Below are 9739 nucleotides of genomic sequence, written 5' to 3' on the forward strand. Positions count from 1 at the left end.
GCCATTTTGATTATAGGCGTTCAGCTGAGCTTCAATCTCATTCACAGCAAGAACTTAACAAGTTACCAACACTAAAAAGAGCATTCCTTTTCTCTTCTGTGTACCTAAAACCAACTGTCACGTATTCACACACACACACACACACACATATATATATATATATATATATATATATATATATATATATATATATATATATATATATCAGTAGCATTTCAGCCCGGCGTTGCCCGGGTGTTTGAAGGTGTATGTTGTGGAAAAAAAAAAAAGCGGTCAATATTTTTAACTTTTCCCCCTATTATGATCCTTTAACATTTATTGTTTTGGGCTCAAATTGAGTTATTAAGTTAGATCCATGTCCAAGGAACCTATATCTAAAATTTCAAGTGTTTAGACCCAAACTTGGCGGAGAAGTTTGGTAGAGTTCTCAAAGGTCAAATCGTTGAACTTTGACCCATTAACAGCCAAATTTCTAGTCAAAAACGGATTACAAAGATTTTCCCAAATCTCAATACCCTGTATATCAAATTTCGTGTCTGTAGACTGAAAATTGACGGAATTATTGCATAGGAAAATGTACACAGACACGCACACACACAGAGACACGCACACAGACACGTTCACTTTTATATATATAATAAATAAGTCATTTGTTACCCGACTAAAGTATTAAGACCAGATATCTAAAGTTTTGATCCTCTTCTATTGAAGAGTTTCAAGTAGTATGGATGTTGCTCAGAGTATTTTCTGCAAAGGGAGGGAATTCAGGCCTTGGTCACAGAGGGCTAAGTTTGATGCAAAGTTTTTAGAAAAAGAGGTTGATTTTGTAGGATGCTGATAAGATCACCTCAGGTTCATTGATGATGGCTAGGATAGAGGAATCCTATTTACACTAAAACTTATGTGAACCAGCTACTTTAGACTTGACTGACTGAGCAAATGACTCTTTTGCATTTTCTATAACTCTTTTGCAGCCGTTTCTGCCGGTTCTAAAGGCAGCTCTAGTTTCATAACATCTATTTCATTGAAGGATATTGAAATAGTGTTTTCCATGTGCAATGGCAGCAATACATTCAGGAGTGTATCATGACTGGCTATTTTGTTTGACTAGACTAAGCATTCAACATTGTAAAAATCTCCATACACGCGAATGTTTGTCGAGGGATGTGCAGACAGAATGTGGTCAATTCTCTCAGTGATACTCTCAAAAGCATTAATACTCTTATACTCTTAAAATCATTGTTGTTCAAAATTATTAACATCTACCTTTATCACTGGTACAAGATATATACACACTGACACCGAATAAATCCACAACACAGCTGATCTATAAAAAAATTGCTTTTATTTCACACTGACAAATCAGCTTTTGATTATAAATTATTATTGGTGTTTCAACGTTTTTGAAAAGTGCATGGGTGGTGCGGGTTTAAGCAGTTGTTGGGTAGTGAAGAAATGGGGATGAGCCTGGCTCTCTCTCTCTCTCTCTCTCTCTCTCTCTCTCTCTCTCTCTCTCTCTCTCTCTCTCTCTGACCGATTGACTGACTTTCTTTTATTTATAAAAACATTCTTTTTCTATTAGAATGTTTAATATTTCCTTTGTCTATTATTTCAATCCTTTGCCGATATCCTCTCACATATTTCTGGGTCAAATTATGCATTCTGTTAGACAATGGTAAAAAATCCTGCATTCTTCACATCAAATCCATTTGCGTGTGTGCAATCCATTAATTTTTTTCCTTCCCAGACTTGTCTGTCAATATCTAACACAACGAAATTTCCATGAATAAAGTTTCTTTTCAAGAATTTCTCATCTGTGAAACACATTACCATGGAACTGCTTTCCTGCATAATCAAACATAGCCGTCTCCGAGCTCAATGTCAACAAATACCTGTTGAGTATTCTCAAGTGGTCACTTACGAGATGTCAGGAATTGGAATACACTCTACTAAAGCCTGATTCTCACAGCTGGTGAATTTCAAAAATGCAATCTGGATGTGAGGACACTTTAGAAGAACGATATGCAATAAAATTTTATATTAAACTTGGAAAAAATGCCGTAGAAATATATAGAATGCTTCAAACTGCTTTTGGACCATCTTGCATTAATCGAGAATTAGTTTTGGAGTGGCATAATAGATTCAAGGAAAGCAGGGAGTCTGTGAGGGATAATAAGAGGTGTGGTAAAAGTATGGAAGTCAGAACACTAGAGTTGATTGGCCAAATAAAGAATTTTATGGATAAACAGTAAGTGCATATTGCATATCGTTCTTCTGAAGTGTCCTTACGTCCAGATTGCATTTTTGAAATTCAGTAGCTGTGAAAATCAGGTTTTAATATGGTGTATTCCAATTCCTCCTGTAGCTGTTCGTTTTAACCTGAAATGATAAGATTAGTCAGTCATTACATAAGATGTATAGCGATAATATGCTGAATTTTCAAAATTCTACAACAATTTTAAATGGCTGTACAAAAAGTCTGGAAACTTATTGAAGGCACCTCAAAGGTAGTGATGGGTTTATTTTTATCAATCACAGACAGACACAGAATCTCTATTTTAATAATTGCTTTTGCGAATGACAGAAATAAATACTTGTTTCGAATGTGATCGATCTTTATGTTTCCCTGTATTTCACTTGAGTTAAATGGATCGATACTGACAACGGACACTTCGAATTTCAATCAGGTTCAAGTTACCGAACAAAACATTTTTTTTTTCAAACCGAAAATTTGCTTTTTCTTTAGTTTTTACTCTGAATTTTTATTTCTAGCGTACACCCTCCGTTAAAAATCATGCTTCATGTAAGCGTTTGTACAAAAAAATTTTTTTTTTTACAAAGGAGTCACCACTTGTCAAGGCTCAAAGGCCACTCGAGGGTAAGGGTTAATAAGTGTACAGTGATCAATGGGACAGTGACGTAGTAATTGGTAGTAGTGGAAATTTGGTAAATTGGATTACTTAAGGGGAATGGTTTATCAAGGACTTGTTTACATTGGACTTGAAGACGACCATATTATAGTCAGCTGGGAAGCAGGCAAATGGAAGAGAGTTCCACAGGTGTGCAGTTCTAAGAAAGAAGCTTTGTTCATGGAATCTACGTTTAGGTTTAGGAATGGATAAAGAGTGGGGGGAAATTATTAATAGCTTTTCAGCTAGACCAGTGTTTCTTATGAAATTTGGCAAGAGGGGACTATAGATTGGAGCTCAGACGAACACTTGCCATGAAAATAACGATAAAGCAAAGACAGGCTCGCAACATATCTTCTGTGAGAAAGAGGTTGCAGGGAAGAGAAAAGAGCATCCCTCACTAAGCTACGAAGTCTATTTTGAACTCTGTCAAGGCAGGATAAGCTTTCTAGCAGCTCCTGACCAGATGTGGCAACAGTATTCCATCCTTGGACGTACCTGACTCTTATATAGGTAGAGAATTGCATCAGCAGTGAGATATCTGCTGGATAAATAGAACGATCCCACCATTTTCCCAGCAATCTTGGCAACAGATTTGATGTACGTGTTTCATTTCATATCAGGAGTAATGGTCAAACCTAGTTGGAAAAAATTGTGCAAAAGAACGAACCAAGTGGAAAAATGTTCATTTTATTGCATTTTTACCCCAAAACAAGACACAATATCACTTTGATGTAGGGGGCTTCTATCTGGGACATAATTTTCAGGGATACTATGTAGGGAGTTGAGCAACAAGATGCATGTCAGTACAGTTGCGAAAGCAGGAACCTGAAAGAGAAAAATCTGGCAATCTTAGGGAAGAGATTATTAGAGTAGAAGGCTTTCTGGCATCTGGGGATCTCTATTATATAGAGGTGGGATTTTGCTGCTTGTGGGGGTTTGTCGGAGGTATTTATGTCAAGGGGGTACAAGGGCAAATACCATTAAAATACTTGTAGAACAGGCAGAGGGATGCAACATTTCTTCGATGGGACAAAGGTTAAAGCCTAGCTGACAGTTAAGAACCTATTAGGTTGGCGACTTTCTTTTGAACCCTGTCCAGGAATGAGAGATGTATATTCGATGTATCCTAAAAAAAAAAATGATAGTGACAAATATGCTTTGCCAGTGTTCATTCTCATTTATTATGTAAATCTCACCTATCTGTTTAAATGTTTGTATGTATGTATGTATTATATGCTACTGGTCAGGTCATGTCATATGCTACTGGTACCATGTAACCCAGTACTACCTGCCTCATGGTCGGGTGACCGGCAACTAAACTGGTTCCCCCACCAGACTTGTTTGGTGAGGAGGGCGGCTAGTCTCCCTGAAGGATTAAAAACAAGACCTTTCAAAGGGCGAATGAACTCTTTTTCTGGGTCAACGGCCAACTAGCACCGTGTATATTTGTGTGTGTGTATATGTGTATTGGGGTAGAGAGGGCTCCTGTAAGCCGTGGTAAAGGCAACCTTTCTAGGAGAAGCAAATCTCTGATTTAAAAAACCATAAAGCGGAAGACCAGTACCTGCATTATCTGGTCTGCAGTTTAATTTGTTGCTGGCTATCTTGCTCTTGCTTGTTGCTGGATCTCAACATTTAGAACCGAGAGAGAGACTTAGCTGTCGTACAAAGCTAAGACTCTGTAATATCATATTTGCATAGATACTCCCTCAGACATTTGGGCTCATGGATTTTAAATGTCTGAGGGAGTGGCACTCGTCTGACAAGACGTTGCAATCATCATTATATGCTACTGGTACCATGTAACCCAGTACTACCTGCCTCATGGTCGGGTCACCGGCGACTAAACTGGTTCCCCCACCAGACTTGTTTGGTGAGGAGGGTGGCTAGTCTCCCTGAAGGATTAAAAACAAGACCTTCCAAAGGGTGAATGAATCCTTTTTCAGGGTCAACGGTCAACTAGCACCATGTGTTTGTTTGTATGTATGTGTGTGTTGGGGTGGAGGCAACCTTTCCAGGAGAAGCAAATTTCTGATTTAAAAAACCATAAAGCAAGAGACCAATACCCGCATTAAGCTGGTCTACAGTTTAACTTGTTGCTGGCTATCTTGCTCTTGCTTGTTGCTGGATCTCAGCATTTTGAACCGAGAGAGAGAGAGACTTAGCTGTCGTACAAAGCTAAGACTCTGTAACATCATCTGTGTACAGATACTCCCTCAGGCATTTGTCTATTAAAATGGTCCTGTGGTGATGGAAGTCATTTTTCGGCTCATGGACTTTAAGTGTCTGAGAGAGTGGCACTCGTCTGACAAGACGTTGCAATCATCATCATGTATGTATGTATGTATGTATGCCTGCCTAAAACTTTTGACAGAAGCAATGGATTTTCACAAGATCAGTATCGTTTTGAAGCTCAACCCTTTGGACGACAAATATCGAAAAATTGGCCCAAAACATGAATTCCTTTTTAGGTTTGGCGATATGTGCAACAGCAAAGACGTCACATTTTTTTCGCACTTTCTTTTCATCCTTTGCAGTACTGATTTGAGCCTGCCTGCCTACTACCACCCCCCTTTTTTTTCTCAACACACACCTCCAAACATCCGGACAACGCCGGACACCCAGATTATTATATAAAGAGCAAATATCTTTTCATATAAAGACACAGCATACATGTTAGTTGGGTTGAACCAGCTTCCTATGAAGGAAGAAGTTTCATGGGAATATTAAATTCACAAGCAGATCCCATTTGCATATATATTCCAGTCAGGGGAGAAGACATTAGGTATTTGCAATTTTTGCAAAGAGGTGTCGAGGTCCCTCTACATACAGCACCAGAATTCGAGCTTCGACCCGTGAATTGAATCTTTCACCCTCTACCATGAAGCTTGCACTAAATGAAGTAATTTCTGATTTTTTCTGCAGAATTATTTCCTTTATGCCGACTTGAGTTATGTGTGCATATTCAGAAAGAGGAATAGGCTGTGCGAAGCAGAAAGAGAGGAAGGAGGAAAGAGAGAGATATAGATGTTATGTTACACCCTGCTAGTATTTACATAAAATCATAGTATGTCAGTTATTCAAATTTTTGCATATAAATTATTACAATTTTTAATGAACTAAAGTGAAGAAAAAGAAAAATGTATTTGGTTGGCAGACTTTGTTATGGCGGGATTGTCTCTCTAAACACTTTTTCACACCTGAAGCTATTCTTTATCTCTACAAGTCTCCCATCAGACCATGTTTTGGAGTACTGTTATCATATTTCAGCTGGTGACGTTCTGTCCCATTTGATAATGTGCAGAAACGTGCAATTTGATTCCCCCGCCCTTTCTTCTTCTCTGCTACCTTTCTCACACAGACGTGATGTTGCTAATCTTAATCTTTACTACAAATACTATTACAAAAACCTCATTTAATCCTGGACAACTTCAGGTCATCTGCTAATATATATTTCCACACATCTCATTCAATTCCTGGTGAGACTAGCTCTTCCGCTAATAGATTACAATAAGTATTTGAAATTTGGTACATATTATAATGCAAAAAAGAAAGAACAACAGGCATCTATAATATAAATATCACCTGTCTGTTTAAATGTATGTATGTATGTATGTATGTATGTATGTATGTATGTATGTATGTATATGTCTGCCTAAAACTTTCGACAGAGGCGACGGATTTTCACGGGATCGATATCGTTTTAAAGCTCGACCCTTCGGACGACAAATATCGAAAAATTGGCTAAAAACATGAATTCCTTCACCCTTAACTAGGCACTTTTCTACAAGGAGGGGTCGCTTTTTTCGCCGAGATATTCGAAAGTCATCCCCTCTTTTCGATTGATCAGCCTTAATTTAAACTTTCCCCACTTCCGGTTTGACGAGGGATGCAACGGTAAAGACGTCACTTTTTTTTTCACATTCTTTTCCTCCTTTGCAGTACGGGTTCGAGCCTGCTGGCCTGCCTGCCTACTACCACTTGTTTTTTGTTTTTTTTTCTCAACACACACCATACCCAGGCAAAGTAGGGATTTTGAACTCAAAAGGACGACGCCATTCAGCAGAGCTAACCTAACGAGCCATATTTGTTATAGAATTTTCAGAATATGAGAGATTATATATGATTATTTCCACAGCCCAAGGAACCCTATCGGCATGAGGTTTCAGCTGGTTGGATGACCACGTCCCTTGTCGAGATGAAGCAGGTCTATTCCACAGCTTGATATCGTCACAGTTTGCTTGATCTGTGTTGGTTAATAGAATTTCTTGTGTGCGGGACATTTGCTCAGTTGGTAGAGTGCTTACCTTGCATGCAGGAGGCTCGGGTTTGAAATCCCGGGTGCCGATATGACTGACTGATGAGCCCAAATTAGGGCGAAACTCGAGTCTTAGACTTCCGGTTCGTTGGCTGCGGTGTTCTTTGAGCTGTAGAAATAATTATATATAATCTCTCACATTCTGAATATATATATATATATATATATATATATATATATATATAAAAGTGAACGTGTCTGTGTGTGTGTCTGTGTATATTTCCCTATGCAGTAACTCTGTCAATTTTTAGTCTGTAGACTAGAAATTTGATATACAGGCTACTGAGATTTGGAAAAATCGATGTGATTGGTTTTTGGCCAGAAATTTGGCGATATAGGGGTCAAAGTTCAACGATTTGACCATTGAGAACTCTACCAAACTCCTCCGACAATTTTCGGTCTACACACTTAAATTTTAGATATAGGTTCCTTCGACATGGATATAACTTAATAACTTGAGTTGAGCCCAAAAACAATAAATCTTAAGGGGTCATAATAGGGGCTAGTTAAAAATATTGACCTCTGTGGTCTCTTCCAAATTGCTCAGACAATTTCTGGTCTAAATATTTGAAATTTTACATAAAGGGTATTCAGAGATAGGGCAAGCTTTTTCATCAGTTTGGGTCGAAAATTTTTAGTTACCAATATATAAATGTATGTATGCATGTCTGTTTGCATGTCTGCCTTAAACTTTCGACACAGGCGACGAATTTTACCAAGATCAGTATTGTTTTAAAGTTCGACCTTTCATACGACAAATATCGAAAAATTGGCTAAAAACATTAATATCTTCCCCTTCAACTAGGCACTTTTCTACAGGGGGGGGGTCGCTTTTTTCGCCGATATTTTTAAAAGTTATCCTCTCCTTTAGATTGTCTAGCCTTAATTTAAAAAAATGTCACTTCCGGTTTGGCGGTGGGCGTAACAGCATAAACGTTAGGTTTTACTCCGTTCTTTTCCTCCTTTGCGGTACAGGTTCGAGCCTGTCTTCACACCACCACTTTTTTTTTTTTTGCTCAACATACACATCCAAACACCCGGGCAACGCCGGGCTGAAATGCTAGTATATATATAAAACTGAACGTGTGTGTGTGTGTGTGTGTGTGTGTGTGTACATTTCCCTACGCTATAACTCTGTCAATTTTTAGTCTGCAGACTCGAAATTCGATATACAGAGTACTGAGATTTGGGAAAATCTATGTGATCAGTTTTCAGAGAGAACTTTGGCTGTTAAGGGGTCAAAGTTCAATGATTTGACCTTTGAGAACTCTACCAAACTCCTCCGACAGTTTTGGATCCAAACACTTGAAATTTTAGATAGAGGTTCCATGGACATGGATCTAACTTAATAACTTGATTTGAACCCAAAACAATAAATGTTAAGGGGTTATAATAGGGGTCAAAGTTAAAAAAATTGATCGTTTATTTTTTTGCTCAACATACACCTCCAAACACCCGGGCAACACTGGGCACACTTGCTAGTATATCTATAAAAGTGAACGTGTGTGTGTGTGTGTGTGTGTGTGTGTGTGTACATTTCCCTACGTAATAACTCTGTCAATTTTTAGTCTGCAGACTTGAAATTCGATATACAGGGTACTGAGATTTGGGAAAATCAATGTGATTGATTTTCGACCAGAAATTTGGCTGTTAAGGGGTCAAAGTTCAACGATTTTACCTTTGAGAACTCTACCAAACTCCTCCGACAATTTTCGGTCTAAACACTTGAAATTTTAGATATAGGTTCCTTGGATATGTATCTAACAATAACTCAATTTGAGCCCAAAACAATAAATGTTAAGGGGTCATAATAGGGGTCAAAGTTAAAAGAATTGACCTTTTTTTTTTTGGCTCAGCATACACCTCCAAACACCCAAGCAACAACGCCGGGCACCCATGCTAGTATATATATATATATATATATATATATACGACAGAGTGCCACTTGCTATGTAAATTGTTTTGAGTGGTTGTGGCTGCGCAAAACACACACACACACACACACTCATTTTGGCCTGTATTGCTTCCACCGCATCTGATAAGGATAAGACAAGTAGCCTCCACGATGCAGGTTGCATTGGGCTACCTGGTCTTTGATTCACCAAAAAATGGCCTTGCCGCCTGCTTGACAGGCGTTTCCCTCCTCCACTGGTGCTTTTTCGTTTTGCCGTTCGGGTTTTATTGGCTATATTTCGGGGTTTTCAATCTCCTAGCCTTTGCTTAAAGAGGCAGGCCATACAAGGCAACAGTGGGAGTCAGATTACTGTCTGACTGCTCGGTATATATACATACATAAAAGCTAGTTGACCATTGGCCACTCGGTATATATACATACATGAAGCTAGTTGGCCATTGATCCAAAAAGGGGTTCATCCACCCTTGAATATATATATATATATATATATATAATTTTCAAAACACTAAAGTGCTCCTACTTTAGAGATGCTGGTTTGACTCTCGCCACCTTCTGACATGTGATGGTGATTTGACTCACCCCATCTTCTTCCTG

The sequence above is a fragment of the Euprymna scolopes genome, chromosome 41, assembly GCF_053919585.1.
Source record: "Euprymna scolopes isolate OS-2025 chromosome 41, ASM5391958v1, whole genome shotgun sequence".
Lineage (NCBI taxonomy): Eukaryota > Metazoa > Mollusca > Cephalopoda > Sepiida > Sepiolidae > Euprymna > Euprymna scolopes.